Source organism: Papio anubis, chromosome 5 (genome assembly GCF_008728515.1).
Source record: "Papio anubis isolate 15944 chromosome 5, Panubis1.0, whole genome shotgun sequence".
Classification (NCBI taxonomy): Eukaryota; Metazoa; Chordata; class Mammalia; order Primates; family Cercopithecidae; genus Papio; species Papio anubis.
The window spans coordinates 67895438-67915427 of record NC_044980.1 but is presented as its reverse complement, the minus strand read 5'-3'; the positions used below and the strand labels follow the sequence as shown (position 1 = coordinate 67915427).

At 43.0% G+C, this 19990-nt stretch overlaps 1 long non-coding RNA gene across 2 annotated transcripts; it reads left to right on the top strand.

The window, feature by feature from the left end:
* Nucleotides 1-363: 363 nt before the first annotated feature.
* Nucleotides 364-19929, top strand: LOC116274911. Of its 2 annotated transcripts, XR_004183742.1 has the most exons (3): nt 364-462; nt 18271-18474; nt 19857-19929. It is a non-coding gene; the product is annotated as an uncharacterized LOC116274911 (long non-coding RNA). The 2 variants fall into 2 exon arrangements; XR_004183741.1 differs by lacking the exon at nt 364-462 and having other exon boundaries at nt 17813-18474.
* The last annotated feature ends 61 nt before the right edge of the window (nt 19930-19990 follow it).

The window sequence follows — 19990 nt, the reverse complement described above, 5'->3', positions numbered from 1 at the left end:
CCACCCTGGCCCTCCTTCCTTTCCCCACCGCAACCTCCTGTAACTTGATTCTTGTCAGATATCCTCACTCTGAAATTTCAAAAGAAATAATCACTTTATGTCTGGGATACCCTTCAGTCATTCATTTGATTGTTCATCGAATGTTTATTACTCTACGTAGTTAATCATTGAATGATGGTTTTTATTTTCTTTTAACTATTAAAAAAAAAAAATTAGCTGCTATGTGCCACTGTCCTAGGTACTGAGAATATAATGATAAGCAAAACCAGACACTGTCCCTAGCCTTACAGAGCTCACACCTGTGACATCCATCCTAGCACATATAAGCAGACTTTCAGAAAATTCCCTAACAGACGGCTTTGCCTTGGTAGGAGACATCATGCGCAGCCCACAAGGGATGTGTCTGCTGCTCTAAGGTCCACAACATTGTCTCTGTGACCCATGACTACATCCTACTGTGTCGTGAGTATTAAGCCATCTAGCTATGTATGACATAAGGCTTTTAAAATTGCTTTCTAAAAAACTTCACAGTGTAATATACCTACACTGTAAAGAGTTCAGATCGTATGGAAAAGGAAGTAACCGAATGAAAATCACCCATAGTCACAATCTTCAGAGATAGTTATTTTCAACAGAACTCTTTTTTATAAACAAATCATTATATATCTACACATTCGACATGTGTTGACTACTCACTATATAGAAAGCATATCCCAAAGCTATGTCTTATTTTACTTAGGTTGCCAATAACAAAAATCATAGGCTGGGTGGCTAAAACAGTAGCAAGTTATTTTCTCATTGTTCTGCAGGCTAGAAGTCCGAGGTCAAGGTTCTGGTCAATTTGGTTTCTGCTGATGGGTCTTTTCCTGCCACCTTCTCACTGTGTCCTCATACGGCCTTTCCTCGGTATGTGAATGGAGAGAGCCAGAGAAAAAGTTCTTCTTAGTGTCTCTTTTTATAAAGACACTAAGCCTATTGAATCAGAGCCCTCCCTTAAGACCTCACTTAACCTAAATTATTTTGTTACTCTAAATCCTGAAAGTTAGGCTTCAGTATATGAATTTGGGGGTAGGGGGACACAAAACATTCAGTTCATAACAGGCTGCAAAGTCTTTGCAAATGAACAAGGCACAATCTTTGCCCACTTCTCACTTATGCAAGAGTCCATGGTGGAAACTATATTTCTCCCTCTTTGTGTTTTGTTTACCTTATTATCTTTTGCAATTTCCACCAGTGCCAGATAGACAAGGTTAGGAAAGGAAGGGAGAATCAAGAAAATTTTTCTTTCCTCTCAGTTTGGAAAATATTCTCTAGAAAAAGAGGTTGATGCTCTCAGCTACTCCAAATATTCTTAAAAGGTAACGGTGAAGCATTTGCCATGTCTCCTTCTCCAGTGTCCTGGCTGTCCTCTGGGGCTTCCCACAAGGGTTGGGGTTGTTCAGTACATGTCATGGGCCCCTCTTTACACTGATCTACTCTAGAAAGGAGCAATAATTCCAAATTCCCCTACTTTAGGGCAAGGGCAGGACTTGGAATGAGTTTCCCAGTGGAGCCTGCCACTCACTGGCTCATTTGTGGGAATTAGCACAATGGAGAAGACTAAGTTTTATGGACTGAATTGTGCCCCTCCCCCCAAAAAATCATGTTGGAGTCCTAACCCACAGTATATCAGGATAGGACTATACTGAAGATATGATGATTAAATTAAAACAAGGTGATTAAATTAGGGTGAGGTCATATGGGTGGGCCCTAATCCAAAGTGCATGTGTCTTTATAAAAAGAGGACATCTGGACACACAAGGAGACACCAAGGATGTGCGCATACAGAGGAAAGGTCACATGAGGACACAACAAGAAGGCAGTCATCTACAAGCCAAGGAGAGAGACAGAAGAAACCAACCCTGCTGACACTTTGACATTGGACTTCCAGTCTCCACAACTATGAGAAAATGAATTTCTGTTGTTTAAGCCACCCAGTCGGTGGTACTTTGTTATGGCAGCTCTAGAAAACCAATGCCCCAAGCCATAGTGAGGAGTCAAAAACCTTCCTGTCTCATCTGTGTAACTTCATGTCTAATTTGCAGTGAGTGAAAGTAAAGGTGAGAAAGATGGATGTGACTAGGTCACTGTCTTAGTCCATTTTTGCTACTATAACAGAATACCACAAACTACATAATTTATAAACAGTAGAAGTTTATTTGGTTCATGATTCCAAGGCCTGGGAAGTCCAAGATCAAGGGGCTGCATTTGGTGAGGGCCTTCTTACTGCATCATCCCATTAGCAGGAAGTGGAAGGGCAAGAGAGCATGTGCTAGAGATAGCAAGCAAGCAAGATTGCTGAACTCACTTTTATAACAAACCCACTCTTATCATGACTCACCCACTCCTGAGATGGCGACATTAATCCATACATGAGGCCAGAAGGCCTCAAAATCTAATCACCCCTTAGGAAGGCCCCAACACTACTGCATTGGAGCTTATATTTTATGTTCTCAACACATGGACTTTGCGGGACACGTTCCAATCACAGAAGCCGCTAATGAAACTGAACAAAGGGCTGGATTTATTCATTCAGAAAACATTTCCTAATGACTCACACTGTTGTGAGTAGCATTGAGTGAAATATAGTCTCTACTCTTGAGCAGCTCGTGACCCAGAAAACCAATTATCAGAATGTGGCATGAGAAGTGCCACCTAAGATAGAGATAAACTGGAGAAACTATAGAAGAAGAGAAGAGGAGACCAGAAAGACTTGTGAGAAGAAATTACACTGCCGTTGAAGTCTGAAAGAAAACTAGGATCTAGTTTGGAAGGAAAGAGAAACAAGAATCTAGGAAAAAACAACCAAATAAACAAACAAATATGTACAGAGCTGTGTGGACTTGTGACAGCATCATAAATTTAGAGACTTGCAGGTATGTCTGGAGCAATGGGCCTGAAGGAGAGAGAAGGGGGATAATTTTAGAAAGAGTCAGGGGCCAAATCCTGAAGGGCCTTGTGTGCAGATACTATCATTGACCTAGCCCTTATTCATTCTCCCCATCTTCCTCGTAGTAAAAAACAAAACAGCCACTAGAAAAAAATCCACTGCTTAGTATTTATATTTCCTATGTTCCCTTGCTGTTAAGGTAGCTGTGACAACAGTCCTGGCAAAAGTGCAAGTCTACTGGGAATTTCTAGGAATGTTCTACTTTCCTAATCAGAAACCACCTTCCCTTCTCACCTCATCTTCCTACCTGGAATGCAGTTGCTACTGTGTTTGGGTTTTTCTGTTACCTGCAGCCAAACACAATCCTGATATGACTGGTTTTACAGAAATTCAGGTAAGGAAGCTGTGAGAATGTGATCACCCACTCTGGACAGAGGTAGTGCGATGAAGTCTTCACAGCTAGAAGTCAGGAAACTTCCTGTCTTGTCTGTATAACTTCATGCAGTGAAACTAGAGGTGACAGAGTCAATTCACAAATTATTAAGAAATTCACAGATTATTAAGAAAGCAGAATCAATAGGATTTGGTGATTAATTGGATGTGACCTATTGGGAATTATCATCAAGAGATGACTTTTGGGCCGGGCGCGGTGGCTCAAGCCTGTAATCCCAGCACTTTGGGAGGCCGAGGCGGGTGGATCACAAGGTCAGGAGATCGAGACTATCCTGGCTAACATGGTGAAACCCCGTCTCTACTAAAAATACAAAAAACTAGCCGGGCGCGGTAGCGGGCGCCTGTAGTCCCAGCTACTTGGGAGGCTGAGGCGGGAGAATGGCGTGAACCCGGGGGGCGGAGCTTGCAGTGAGCCGAGATCGCGCCACTGCACTCCAGCCTGGGAGACACAGTGAGACTCCGTCTCAAAAAAAAAAAAAAAAAAAAAAAAGATGACTTTTCTCTCCTTCTAAGTTCCTGAACTACAAATTCCACCATTCTCCTACTTATTTTTTCCAACCCAATGTTTTTCCTTTCTCCCAGCATTTTCCATTCCCCATTTCAAGAAGCTGACCAATTTTTAATGTGTCTTTGTTCACATTACAAAGTTGTGTAATTGGATCTGAAAGAGATGTTGCACAAGGCAGCCCACTCTCCTGGCTTTTATTTTGAAAAATCTGTATTTGTTTTGCGAGTGTGCTGGTCATTTTCTAGGGACAGGAGACTGACCACTCACTGCCTTCAAGCAAGGAAACAAACCCAGTGAGAGAAGCTAGAGAGATTTGCTGAGACTAAAACAGGGAATATAGCCTCCTCTGGTGTTCCCAGCCTCAGTGAGAGGCCCCACCGGGTGGTTCAAGCTGCTAACCTATGACTCAGTCCTCTCCAGTATTTCCTCCCACATTTAGCCCATCACCTACTCCTTTCTATTTTATTCTCTGAATATCTCCTGTGTCCCTCCATTTCTTTCAAACTCCACTGCCACAATCACCCAACCATACTCCATAAAATGATCTTTTCAAATTTGGAGTACTTTAAAAAGTACACAAATATTTTAATGGCCTCCTTTTGCTCTTAAAATAGACCAAACTGTGGCTCATGCCTGTAATCCCAGCACTTTGGGAGGCTGAGGTGGGTGGATCACCTGTGGTCAGGAGTTTGAGACCAGCCTGGCCAACATGGCAAAACCCCATCTCTACTAAAAAATACAAAAACTAGCTGGGCGTGGTGGCGGGCGCCTGTAGTCCCAGCTACTCGGGAGGCTGAGGTGGGAGAATCGCTTGAACCCGGGAGGCGAAGGTTGCAGTGAGCTGAGATTGTGCCATTGCATTCCAGCCTGGGAGATAGAGTAAGACTCTGTCTCAAAAAAAAAAAAAAGACCAAAGTGCTTAACATGTCCTCCGGTGACTGACCTCTGTCTAGTTCTCCAGCCTCACCTCTCTATTCTCTGCCCGAACTCCAGCCATGGTGACCTTGCAGCAACCAGAAAGCTCTTTCCCTCCTCACAGAATTTCCCCTCGCTGCCCTTCCCCCACCTGGTGAGATCTACTTAACTGCCACACCCTTCTGTGCAGACACCACACACATACACACACCTTGGCCACCTTCATTCATTCTTCAGGTTCCAGCCCAAATGTCATTTCTTTAGAGAAGCCCTCCCTGACCCCCCACCCTACTCCCCTAAATCAGGGACCCTGCTTTAAGTCATGGGTTTCTTTTTCTTTTTCTTTTTTTTTCTGAGACAGGGTCTCACTTTGTTGCCCAGGATGGAGTACAGCGGCACAATCACTGCTCAATGCAACCTCAACCTCCTGGGCTCAAGCAATCCTCCCACCTCAGCCTCCCGAGTAGCTGGGACTATAGGCACACACCACCATGCCTGGCTAATTTTTGTATTTTTTGTAGAGGGGTTTTGCCTTGTTGCCTAGGCTGATCTCAAACTCCTCTGCTCAAGCAATCTACCCGCCTTGGCCTCCTAATGTGTTAGGATTTACAGGCATGAACCACCAAACCCGAACTATGGGTATCTTTTACGGTATGTTTTCATGATATCTTTGTGTGATTATGTGATTGTTCTGTCTCCTACTATCTATCATAAACTCCACATGAGTAGGACTGCATGCATTATTTTCTCTCCAGGGTCTGGTAGTGCAGACCTCACTGCACAGGTTAGGTACCTGGGCAGTAAGTCCCTGATGGAGATTTGTTGAATACGCAAAAATAAGAGAAGGAAAAGAGAGAGTCTAGAATGATTACAGGCTTCTGGTGCAAGCAACCAGGTGAATTATGAAATTAGATTCAGTTCAATTCATTTTAATTCTTTTATGAAATAAAGCACAAGAATATGTGCATGCATGATACAGAGAGTTGAAAGAGGTACATCCCCCTCTGGCACTCTAAGGATTCCCACTGGCTTCTCTGTGGATGGAAATGGCCATTCTATTATAACATGCAGCACACCCAGGCAGAAATAAACTGCGAAGGCAGAATTCTGAAAGGGCAGGCTGAATTTGCTCATTTGGGGAGCTTAATCTAGACTATATCTAGATAGAATGATTCCTAGAAAGGTTACCTTGAGATTTTATGAAGATGACCAAAAACTTATTAATACTTACAAACATGATATGGACTTTGGGTAACAGTGATGTGTCAGTGTAAGCACATCAATTCTAATAAATTGTAACAAATTGTAAAACTCTGGTGCCAGATGTCAGTAGTGGGGATAGCTGAAGAGGGGTTGCAGGGGGTTATAGGGGCTCTCTGTCTTTTTTGCTCAATTTTGCTGTGAACCTAAAACTGCTCTTTTAAAAAAAAATTAAAAACCAATGTGTTAAAACTAATTTACACAAAAAGACAAAAATCATGATTCTCATTCAGAAAAAAAAAAAATGAACATGTTAAAGATTTTGCTTTACTCAGAATTTAGGCATCAGTCTAGTATTAAAACTGGTTCATGCTGGCTAGGCACGGTGCCTTACGCCTGTAATCCCAGCACTTTGGGAGGCCAAGGCAGGCGGATCATGAGGTCAGGAGTTCAAGACCAGCCTGACCAATATGATGAAACCCCGTCTCTACTAAAAAAAAAAAAAAAATACAAAAATTAGCTGGGCGTGGGGGTGCACGCCTTTAATCCCAGCTACTCGGGAGGCTAAGGCAGGAGAATCACTTGAACCTGGGAGGCAGAGGTTGCAGTGAGCCGAGATCACGCCATTGCACTACAGCCTGGGCAACAGAGTGAGACTCTGTCTCAAAAAAAATAAAAAGAAAAAACTGGTTCATGTGCTCGCTTCGGCAGCACATAAACTAAAATTAAAATCGGTTCAAAGGAGAAGTCAGGCTGGGTGCTGTGGCTCACATCTGTAGTCCCAGCACTTTAGGATGCAGCAGTAGGAGAATCACTTGAGGCCAGGAGTTTGAGTCCAGCCTGGGCAACATAGTGAGACCCTATCTCTTCTAATAAAAAATAAAAAGGCCAGGTGCAGTGGCTCACACCTGTAATCCCAGCACTTTGGGAGGCTAAGGTGGGCGGATCACAGGGTCAGGAGTTCGAGACCAGCCTGGCCAAGATGGTGAAACCCCATCTCTATTAAAAATACAAAAATTAGCCAGGCACGGTGGCAGACGCGTGTAGTCCCAGCTAATTACTTGGGAGGCTGAGGAGACAGAATCGCTTGAACCTGGGAGGCGGAGGTTGTAGTAAGTCGAGATTGTGCCACTACACTCCAGCCTGGGCAACAGAGCAAGACTCTCTCAAAAAAAATAAAATAAATAAAAAATAAACTTAAAAAAAGGAAAAGTCAAAGAGCAGACACATTTATGTAGCTGGAATATTGCAATGAATGTGCAAATGCAGGCAACACTCACTTCCTCCACAGTGTACTTCTGCTGGACAGGACAGAATTTGCATGTCTATAGACAAGAAACATTTTGCATTTGTATCTGCTACCTATAAGGTACAGTGTTGTACAACAGCTCCCAAGGAATTAGAATCTGCCTTGTGGAAAGATATGCTATAATTTGCCATTGAAGCACACGTCTTCCTCTACACATACCTACAACAAAACATTAAGGCTGGATGGCCCCATGGTAAGGAGAATCCACTGTGTCTGCACAGACTTTGTGTAGACTAATCAGGATGGTTTCCTGGGCATCCCTCAGAACTTCTATCTGACATGATCTGATAGATGTAGGAAAATTGAATACTGCCCTTACATTTCTGCTAAAGCATTGTATTTATTCCCTGGACAGCAGCAAGGCACTGATTTCTTTGTTCTGGACTTACTTATTTTTTTTTTTTTTTTTTTTTGAGAGGGAGTCTCGCGCTGTCGCCCAGGCTGGAGTGCAGTGGCGCGATCTCGGCTCACTGCAAGCTCCGCCTCCCGGGTTCACGCCATTCTCCTGCCTCAGCCTCCTGAGTAGCTGGGACTACAGGCGCCCACCACCGCGCCCGGCTAATTTTTTGTATTTTTAGTAGAGACGGGGTTTCACTGTGGTCTCGATCTCCTGACCTTGTGATCCGCCCACCTCGGCCTCCCAAAGTGCTGGGATTACAGGCGTGAGCCACTGCGCCCGGCCTGGACTTACTTATTTTTTTAAACAGTTTTTCTGGGGGTATAATTTACATACCATAAAACTCACTTGTTTTGATTTGCTGGCAAGATGACTGAATAGGAACAGTTCCGGTCTGCAGCTCCCAGCAAGATCAACACAGAAGGCAGGTGATTTCTGCATTTCCAACTGAGGTACCCGGTTCATCTCACTGGGACTGGTTGGACAGTGGGTGCAGCCCATGGAGGGAGAGCTGAAGCAGGGTGGGGCGTCACCTCACCCGGGAAGCGCAAGGGGTCAGGGGATTTCCCTCCCCCAGCCAATGGAAGCCTGTGAGAGACTGTACTGAGAGGAACAGTGCACTATGGCCCAGATAATGCGCTTTTCCCATGGTCATCACAACTGGCAGACCAGGAGATGCCCTCCGGTGCCTATGCCACCAAGGCCCTGCGTTTCAAGCACAAAACTGGGTGGCCATTTGGGCGGACACCGAGCTAGCTACAGGAGTTTATTTGTTTTTTTTTCGCCATACCCCAGTGCAACACGAATGCCAACGAGACAGAACCATTCACTCCCTTAGAAAGAGGGCAGAAGCCAGGGAGCCAAGTGGTCTGGCTTGGCAGGTTTCACCCCCATGGAGCCCAGCAAGCTAAGATTCACTGGCTTGAAATTCTCACTGCTAGCAGAGCAGTCTGAGGTTGACCTGGGATGCTTGAGCTTCGTAGGGGGAGGGGCATCCACCATTGTTGAGGCTTGAGTGGGCGGTTTTACCCTCACAGTGTAAACAAAGCCGCTGGGAAGTTTGAACTGGGCAGAGCCCACCACAGCTCAGCAAGGCAGCTGAGAGCAGACTGCCTCTCTAGATTCCTCCTCTCTGGGCAGGGCATCTCTGAAAAAAAGCCAGCAGCCCCAGTCAGGGACTTATAGATAAAAGCCCCATCTCCCTGGGACAGAGCACCTGGGGGAAGGGGCAGCTGTGGGCACAGCTTCAGCGCACTTAAAGGTTCCTGCCTGACAGCTCTGAAGAGAGCAGCAGATCTCCCAGCACAGTGTTTGAGCTCTGATAAGGGACAGGCTGCCTCCTCAAGTGGGTCCTTGACCCCCATGTATCCTGACTGGGAGACACCTCCCAGGAGGGGCCTATAGACACCTCATACAGGAGAGCTCTGGGTGGCATCTGGAAGGTGCCCCTCTTGGACGAAGCTTCCAGAGGAAAGAGCAGGCAGCAATCTTAGCTGTTCTGCAGCCTCTGATGGTGATACCCAGGCAAACAGAGTCTGGAGTGCACCTCCAGCAAACTCCAGCAGACCTGCAGCAGAGGGGCCTGACTGTTAGAAGGAAAACTAACAAACAGAAAGGAATAGTATCAACATCAACAAAAAGGATGTCCACTCAGAGACCCCATCCAAAGGTCACCAACATCAAAGACCAAAGGTAGATAAATCCACGAAGATAGGGAGAAACCAGTGCAAGAAGGCTGAAAATTCCAAAAACCAGAATGCCTCTTCTCCTCCAAAGAATCACACAACCCCTTGCCAGCAAGGGAACAAAACTGTATGGAGAATGAGTTTGATGAATTGACAGAAGTAGGCTTCAGAAGGTGGGTAATAACAAACTCCCTTGAGCTAAAGGAGCATGTTCTAACCCAATGCAAGGAAGCTAAGAACCTTGAAAAAAGGTTAGAGGAATTGCTAACTAGAATACCCAGATTAGAGAAGAACATAAATGACCTGATAGAGCTGAAAAACACAGCACGAGAACTCCATGAAGCATACACAAGTATCAATAACCAAATCAATCAAATGGAAGAAAGGATCTCAGACATTGAAGATCAGCTCAATGAAATAAAGTGAGAAGACAAGATTAGAGAAGAAAGAGTGAAAAGAAACACACAAAGCCTCCAATAAATATGGGACTATGTGAAAAGACCAAATCTACATTTGATTGGTGTACCTGAAAGTGACGAGGAGAATGGAAACAAGTTGGAAAACACTCTTGAGGATATTATCCAGGAGAACTTCCCCAACCTAGCAAGGCAGGCCAACATTCAAGTTCAGAAAATACAGAGGACACCACAAAGATACTCCTAGAGAAGAGCAACTCCAAGACAAATAATCATCAGATTCACTAAGGTTGAAATGAAGGAAAAAATGTTAAGCACAGCCAGAGAGAAAAGTCGGGTTACCCACAAAGGGAAGGCCATCAGACTAACAGCGGATCTCTAGACAGAAACCCTGCAAAGCCAGAAGAGAGTGGGGGCCAATATTCAACATTCTTAAAGAAAAGAATTTTCAACCCAGAATTTCATATCCAGCCAAACTAACCTTCACAAGCAAAGGAGAAATAAAATCCTTTACAGACAAGCAAATGCTGAGGGATTTTGTTGCCTGGTGCTCCTAAAGGAAACTCCTAAAGGAAGCACTAAACATGGAAAGGAACAACCGGTACTAGCCACTGCAAAAACATGCCAAATTGGAAAGACCATTGATGCTATGAAGAAACTGCATCAACTAATGGGGAAAATAACCAGCTAATATCAAAATGATAGGATCAAATTCACACATAACAATATTAACTTAAATGTAAATGGGTTAATGCCTCAATTAAAAGACAGAGACTGGCAAATTGGATAAAGAGTCAAGACCTGTTGGGCGCGGTGGCTCACTCCTGTAATCCCAGCGCTTCAGGAGGCTGAGGCAGGTGGATCACCTGAGGTCGAGAGTTCAAGACCAGCCTGACCAACGTGGAGAAACTCCATCTCTACTAAAAATACAAAATTAGCTGGGGTGGTGGTGCATGCCTGTAATCCCGCTACTTGGGAGGCTGAGGCAGAAGAATCGTTTGAACCTGGGAGGTGGAGGTTGCGGTGAGCTGAGATTGCGCCATTGCACTCCAGCCTGGGCAAAAAGAGTGAAACTCTGTCTCAAAAAAAAAAAAGAGTCAAGACCCATCGGTGTGCTGTATTCAGGAGAACCATCTCACATGCAAAGATACACACGATTCAAAATAAAGGTATGGAGGAATATTTACCAAGCAAATGGAAAGCAAAAAAAAGCAGGGGTTACAATCCTAGTCTCTGATAAAACAGACTTTAAACCAACAAATATCAAAAGAGACAAAGAAGGGCATTACATAATGGTAAAAGTATCAATGCAACAAGAAGAGCTAACTATCCTAAATATATATTCGCCCAGTACAGGAGCACCCAGATTCATAAAGCAAGTTCTTAGAGACCTACAAAGAGTCTTAGACTCCCACACAATAATAGTGGGAGATTTTAACACCCGACTGTCAATATTAGACAGATTAATGAGACAGAAAATGAACAAGGATATCCAGGACTTGAACTCAGCTCTGGACCAAGCGGACCTAATAGACATCTACAGAACTCTCCATCCCAAATCAACAGAATGTACATTCTTCTCAGCACCACATCACACTTATTCTAAAATTGACTTCATAACTGGAAGTAAAACCCTCCTCAGCAAATGCAAAAGAAGGGAAATCATAACAAACAGTCTCTCAGACCACAGTGCCATCAAAATAGAACTCAGGATTAAGAAATTCACTCAGGGCCGGGCACAGTGGCTCACGCCTGTAATCCCAGCACTTTGGGAGGCTGAGGCGGGCGGATCACAAGGTCAGGAGATCGAGATCATCCTGGCTAACACGGTGAAACCCCATCTCTACTAAAAATAGAAAAATTAGCCGGGCGTGTAGCGGGCGCCTGTAGTCCCAGCTACTCGGGAGGCTGAGTCAGGAGAATGGCGTGAACCCAGGAGGCGGAGCTTGCAATGAGCCGAGATCGCGCCACTGCACTCCAGCCTGGGCCACAGAGGCAGACACTGTTTCATAAAAAAAAAAAAAAGAAACCAATGACATCAAAGACACAATGTACCAGAATCTCTGGGACACATTTAAAGCAGTATGTAGAAGGAAATTTATAGCACTAAATGCCCACAAGAGAAAGTATGAAAGATCTAAAATCAGCACCATAAAATCACAATTAAAAGAACTAGAGAAGCAAGAGCAAACAAATTCAAAAGCTAGCAGAAGACAAGAAATAACTAAGATCAGAGCAGAACTGAAGGAGATAGAGACATGAAAAACCCTTCAAAATATCAATGAATCCAGGAGCTGGTTTTTCAAAAAGATCAACAAAATAGATAGATCGTTAGACTATTAAAGAAGAAAACAGAGAAGAATCAAATAGATGCAATAAAAAATGATAAAGGGGATGTCACCACTGATTCCACAGAAATACAAACTACCATCAGAGCATACCATAAACACCTCTATGCAAATAAACTAGAAAATCTAGAAAAAATAGATAAATTCCTGGACACATACACCCTCCCAAGTCTAAACCAGGAAGAAATCGAATCCCTGAATAAACTGATAACAAGTTCTGAAATTGAGGCAGTAATTAATAGCCTACCAACAAAAAAAGTCCAGGACCAGACAGATTCACAGCATGAATTCTACCAGATACAAAGAGGAGCTGGTACCGTTCCTTCCGAAACTATTCCAAACAATACAAAAAAGGGGAGTCCTCCTTAACTCATTTTATGAGGCCAGCATCATACTGATACCAAAACCTGGCAGAGACACAACAAAGAAAGAAAATTTCAGGCCAATATCCCTGATGAACATCAATGCGGACATCCTCAAAAAATGACTAGCAAACCAAATCCAGGAGCACATCAAAAAGCTTATCCACCATGATCAAGTTGGCTTTGTATCTGGGATGCAAGTCTGGTTCAACATACGCAAATCAATAAATGTAACCCATCACATAAACAGAACCAATGACAAAAACCACATGATTATCTCAACAGATTAAGAAAAGGCCTTCAACAAAATTCAATAGCCCTTCATGCTAAAAACTCTCAATAAACTAGGTATTGATGGAAGGTATCTCAAAATAATAAGAGCTATTTGTGACAAACCCACAGCCAATATCATACTGAATGGGCAAAAACTGAAAGCATTCCCTTTGAAAACTGGCACAAGACAAGGATGCCCTCTCTCACCACTCCTATTCAACATAATGTTGGAAGTTCTGGCCAGGACAATCAGGCAAGAGAAAGAAATAAAGGGGATTCAATTAGGAAAACAGGAAGTCAAATTATCTCTGTTTGCAGATGACATGATTGTATATTTAGAAAACCCCATCATCTAAGCCCAAAATCTCCTTAAGCTGATAAGCAACCTCAGCAAAGTCTCAGGATACAAAATCAATGTGCAAAAATCACAAGAGTTCCTATACACCAATAACAGAGAGCCAAATTATGAGTGAACTCCCATTCACAATTGCTACAAAGAGAATAAAATACCTAGGAATACAACTTACAAGGGATGTAACTCTTCCCTTGTAAGATGTGAAGCAACTCTTCAAGGAGAATTACAAACCACTGCTCAAGGAAATAAGACGGGACACAAACAAATGGAAAAACATTCCATGCTCATGGATAGGAAGAATCAATATCATCAAAATGGCCATACTGCCCAATGTAATTTATAGATTCAATGCTATCCCCAACAAGCTACCAATGACTTTCTTCACAGAATTAGAGAAAACTACTTTAAACTTCATATGGAACTAAAAAAGAGCCTGCATAGCCAAGACAACCCTAAGCAAAATGAACAAAGCTAGAGGCATCATGCTACCTGACTTCAAACTATACTACAAGGCTACAGTAACAAAAACAGCATGGTACTGGTACCAAAACAGATATCTAGACCAATGCAATGGAACAGAGGCCTCAGAAAAAACACTGCACATCTACAACCATCTGATCTTTGACAAACCTGACAAAACTAAGCAATAGGGAAAGGATTCCCTATCTAATAAATGGTGTTGGGAAAACAGGCTAGCCATATGCAGAAACCTGAAACTGGATCCCTTCCTTACACCTCATACAAAAATTAACTCAGGATGGATTAGAGACTTAAATGTAAGGCCTAAAACCATAAAAACCTTAGAAGAAAACCTGGGTGATACCATTCAGGACATAGGCACGGGCAAGAACTTCATGACTAAGACACCAAAAGCAATGGCAACAAAAGCCAAAATTGACAAATAGGTTCTAATTAAAGAGCTTCTGCACAGCAAAAGAAACTATCATCAGAGTGAACAGGCAGCCTACAGAATGGGAGAAAAATTTTGCAATCTATCCATCTGATAAAGGGCTAATATCCATAATCAACAAAGAACTTAAACAAATTTACAAGAAGAAAACAACCCCATCAAAAAGTGAGCAAAGGATATGAACAGACACTTCTTTAAAAAAGACGTTTATGCAGCCAACAAATATATGAAAAAAAGCTCATCATCACTGGTCATTAGAGAAATGCAAATCAAAACCACAATGAGATACCATCTCACTTCAGTTAGAATGGTGATCATTAAAAAGTCAGGAAACAACAAATGCTGGAGAGGATGTGGAAAAATAGGAATGCTTTTACACTGTTGGTGGGAGTGTAAATTAGTTTAACCATTGTAGAAGACAGTGTGGTGATTCCTCAAGGATCTAGAACTAGAAATACCACTTTACCCAGCAATCCTATTACTGGGTATATACCCAAAGGATTATAAATTATTCTATAAAGACACATGCACACATATGTTTATTGCGGCACTGTTCACAATAGCAAAGACTTGGAATCAACCCAAATGCCTATCAATGATAGACTGGATAAAGAAAATGTGGCACATATACACCATGGAATACTACGCAGCCATAAAAAAGGATGAGTTCATGTCCTTTGCAGGGACACAGATGAAGGTGGAAACCATCATTCTCAGCAAACTGACACAAGAACAGAAAACCAAACACCACATATTCTCACTCATAAGTGAGAGTTGAGCAATGAGAACACATGGACATGGGGGTGGGCATCACACACAGGGGCCTGCTGAGGATGGGGGACTAGGGGCTGGATAGCGTTAGGATAAATGCCTAATGTAGATGATGGGTTGATGGGTGCAGCAAACCACCATGGCATGTGTATAGCTATGTAACAAACCTGCACATTCTGCACAGGTACTCCAGAACTTAAAGTACAATTTAAAAAAAAATTCTAAAAAAAAAAACCTCACCTGTTTTAAGTGTACAATTCAATGATGGTTAACAAACTTACAGACTCTGTTCATCACTGCAATCCAGTTTTAGAATATTTAGGAATATTTGTATAATCCTAAAGAGTACAATCATGCCCATTTGCAGTCAACCCCTGTTCCCACTGCAGCCCCAAGGCCAACACAAATGTACTCTTTTTTCTCCACAGATTTGTCTTTTCTGAACATTTCTGTAAAAGTGATCATACAGTGTGTGGTCTTTTGTGCCTGGTTCCTTTCACTCATAATTATTTTCAGGTTCATCTATGTTTTAGCATTTATAAATAGTTTCGTCCTTTCGTTCCTGAATAAGTGTTCCATTGTATGGGTAGAACACATTCTGTTTCTCTATTCATCATTGGATGGATATGTGGGCGGTTTCCACTTTGTAGTTATTACGTATAATGCTGCTATGAACATTCATGTACAGATTTTTGTGTAGAAATATGTTTTCATTTCACTGGGGTAAATACCTAACAATGAAATTGCTGGATCATATGGTAAATATATTGCTTGAAAATGTTGGTTTTATTTTTATCCAGGTATGGGGAGGCTGACAGATCAGGAGATGACTGCTCTTGAAAAGGTAGACTGGCCGGGCGCGGTGGCTCACGCCTGTAATCCCAGCACTTTGGGAGGCCGAGGCGGGTGGATCACGAGGTCAGGAGATCGAGACCATCCTGGCTAACGTGGTGAAACCCCGTCTCTACTAAAAATACAAAAAATTAGCCCGGCGAGGTGGTGGGCGCCTGTAGTCCCAGCTACTCGCAGGCTGAGGCAGGAGAATGGCGTGAACCCGGGAGGCGGAGCTTGCAGTGAGCCGAGATCGCGCCACTGCATTCCAGCCTGGGCGACAAAGCGAGACTCCGTCTCATAAAAAAAAAAGAGGGAGAGGGTGTGCTCCACCATGCCAGGCCACATGGGGGAGCAGCAGCGTCAGTCGGGGCAACGGGAGCAAGAGCCCTTATTCTGGTTTCCCCAGGAACAGGTGAGGCCAGGTAAGCAGGTTTAAGACTGGCCAATTTGAACTGAACTCTGGGGCATAGGGAATATCTGTAATTATCTGGCACCCAGTCCTGAGGTGATTAGGGCAGGGGAATAATGGCAAGATGTGTGAGAGCTCAGTTGAGGAGGTAATTAGGAAATAAGCTTAGGATTCATTGGTTTGCACACGGAATGTGAGTTGTTTGCTATTTCCAGGTGTTGGCTAGCCCTGGGAGGTGCAGTCTCCAAAGGGTCTGTAAGACCCCCGATGTCAAAACATCAGAATAAAAAGCCATGCTTGGTACACATGTTTAACTTTTTGAGAAACTGGCAAACTGTTATCCAAAGTAGCTACAACATTTTACTTCGTCTCAACCATGAAGGAAGGTTCCATTTTCTCTACATCTTCACAAACAGTAGTTATTGTCTGTCTTTTCAACGAAAGCCATTCTAGTAGGTTTGAAATGGTAGCTCATTGTGGTCTTAATTTGCAAATTTGTATTTCCCTAATAACTGATGATGTTAAGCATCTTTTCTTTTCTTTTCTTTTCTTTTTTTGAGATGGAGTCTCACTCTGTTGCCCAGGCTGGAGTGCAGCAGCGCAATCTCAGCTCACTGCAACCTCCATCTCCCGAGTTCAAGCAATTCTGCCTCAGCCTCCTGAATAGCTGGGATTCAGACATGCACCACCAGGCCTGGCCAAGCATCTTTTCATATGCTTTTTAGCCATTCCTATATCTTCTTTAGTAATGTCTGCTGAAAAATTTGCCCATTTTTTTTAACCAGGTTGTTTGTCTTCTTGTTATTGAGTTTTAAGAATTCATTATATGACTGGGTGTGGTGGCTCATGTCTGTAATCCCAACACTTAGGAGGTTGAGGCGGGCAGATTACTTGAGGTCAGGAGTTCAAGACCAGTATGGCCAACATGGTGAAACCCTGTCTCTACTAAAAGCACAAAAATTAGCCAAGGGTCCTGGCATGAGCCTGTAGTTCCAGCTACTCAGGAGGCTGAGGCAGGAGAATCACTTGAACCCAGGAGGCAGAGGTTGCAGTGAGCCAAGATCACACCACTGCACTCCAGCTTCGGTGACAGAGCGAGACTCTGTCTCGAAAAAAAAAAAAAAAGAGTTCATTATATATCCTGCGATCAGGTATATGATTTATTTTCTCACAGCGTAACAGCTAGGTTCCAAGAAAGAGCATTGTAAAAGGCAGAAAGTAGAAGTTATCAGTCCTTGCAGGGCCTGGGTTTAATGACCAGAATGTCCCTTCTGTCACATTCTCTTGATCAGGGCCAGTTACAAGGTCAGCCCAGAGGAGAGAGGAGGAGAAGGAAACTCCTTTTCTTGTTATCAGGAGCAGAATGCACATACACGAAGAACATGCGTTGATGGTGGCCGTGTTTGGAGACCGGCTGCTGCTACCCTTTCAAGTACTTAAAAATTCTATTATTTGTAAGACAGTAAACATATAAGTATGATGGATGTTAAGTTGTTTCAAATGGTCCAATATAATTTTTAAACTTTTTTTTTTTTTTTTTTTTTTTGAGATAGAGTGTTGCTCTGCCGCCCAGGCTGGAGTGCAATGGTGCAATCTTGGCTCACTGCAACCTCCACCTCCCGGGTTCAAGCGTTTCTCCTGCCTCAGCCTCCCATGTAGCTGGATTACAGGTGTGCACTAGCATGCCCAGCTAATTTTTGTATTTTTAGTAGAGACGGGGTTTCACCCTGTTGGCCAGGCTGGTCTTGAACTCCTGACCTAAGGTGCTCCGCCTACCTCAGCCTCCCAAAGTGCTGGGATTACAGGCGCGAGCCACTACGCCCAGCTCCAAACGTATTAAAACTCTCTTACAACTCAACTCAAAATTCCAAATCTAAATCAATTATTCATTCATTCTAAATTGGAACCACAAAGCTGGTCTCTTAGATCCTTCAATTTGCCACATTTCCTTAAACATTACAGGAATTTTAAATACCAAACATATACAGATCATTCTTTATAGCGGACAGACTGTAAGGGAAGTGCCTGTGATTCCTCATCTCTTGGTATTCATGCTTTGCCACACTTCCTGCCCTTGAGTGTTGGCAGGACTGGTGATGGGATGTCATTCCCTTGATCAGGTTGTGTTATATGGAAAAGATGATGGGATGTCACTCCTGTGATTATGTTATGTTATATGAGACTCTGTTTCAGCAGACAGCGGTGAAATGCTCTTTGCGGACCTGATGGAATAAGCAGGCATGTTGGAGAAGCCTGTGTGGTAAGGAACTGCGGACTCTTCTAGGAACCTGTGGATGCCTCTAGAACCTGATACAGGCCTCCAGCCAACAGCCAGCAAAAAGCCAGGGTCCTCAGCTGCACACCAGCAAGGAATTGATTTCTGCTAACAATCTGAATAAGGTGGGAAGTGGATTTTCCCTCAGTTGAGCATCTAGATCAAAATACAATCGGTACCTCCAGCACAGCTTTATAAGGGCCTGAGCAGAAGACCCGGCCTAGACTCCTCATCCACAGAAACTATGCAATAATACACAGATGCTGTCTTAAGCCACGGGGTTTGTGGTAATTAGTTATATAACAATAAAAAACTAATAATGTATTTTTAATCTTAACATAAGTATATTAATATTATAGATGTAATATACTTTTTTTTTTTGAGACGGAGTCTAGCTCTGTCCCAGGCTGGAGTGCAGTGGCAGGATCTTGGCTCACTGCAATCTCCGCCTCCCAGGTTCAAGCTATTCTCCTGCCTCAGTCTCCCGAATAGCTGGGATTATTACAGGTGTGTGCCACCATGCCTGGCTAATTTTTATATTTTTAGTAGAGATGGCATTTCACCATGTTGGCCAGGCTGGTCTCGAACACCTGACCTCGTGATCCACCCACCTCAGCCTCCCAAAGTGCTGGGATTACAAGTATGAGCCACCGCGCCTGGCAATATACTTTATTTTTTGATGCTAAATTATAACTTTTCCAGAGTGAAATGATATCCATAAAACAATTATACCTAGCTGAGCGCACTGGCTCACGCCTATAATCCTGGCACTTTGGGAGGCCAAGGTAGGTGGATCCAGTCAGGAGTTCGAGACCGGTCTTACCAATATGGTGAAACCCTGTCTCTACTAAAAATACAAAAATTAGCCAGGCGTGGTGGCATGTGCTGGTAGTCCCAGCTACTCAGGAGGCTGAGACAGGAGAATGGCTTGAATCTGGGAAGCGGAGTTTGCAGTGAGCCGAGATCACGCCACTGCATTCCAGCCTGGGCGACAGAGTGAGAGTCTATCTCAAATAATAATAAAATTTTAAAAAATTAAAAAAATAAACACAATTATACCTAAGCACACTCAGGTCCTTATCTCAGCCTACTGAAGTTATATATCAACCAGAGAGATTTTTTTTAGCTGAGACTCAGAATTTGATTTTTTCAGAAATCACTACTGAGACATTATGAGTCCTATAAATAGGGCTTTCTACTTTAAAAGGACTGGTCGTGGGCTTACACATTCTCAGGATTAAAGTCACACATTAGCTCTTCTTCTGTGTGATTTGAATCTGCTATTTCATCTTAACTTGACTTCACATAGGTTATAACTTGTTATTTGCTCCTTGTTTAGATGTTACATTTGTGGCTTTCTTAAGATTCTGTAATTGTCTTTCTGCATGACTCAAAAGTTATTTTAACGACATTGCATAGGATTCTTCCCACATGTATATTATTCTTATTACACCTCTTTGAACTTGATCATTCAGTATCTTTTCCTTTTTTTCTTCCTATTTTTTAGGTCACAATTCATATTAACATTTAAATGGCATCTGGATGCTGCATATCGCATATTAGAAACAAAAAAAATTGATTAAAAAAATCCCAACATGAAGAAATAGGACAAAACAAGCAGAAAAATTAACTTGATGGAAG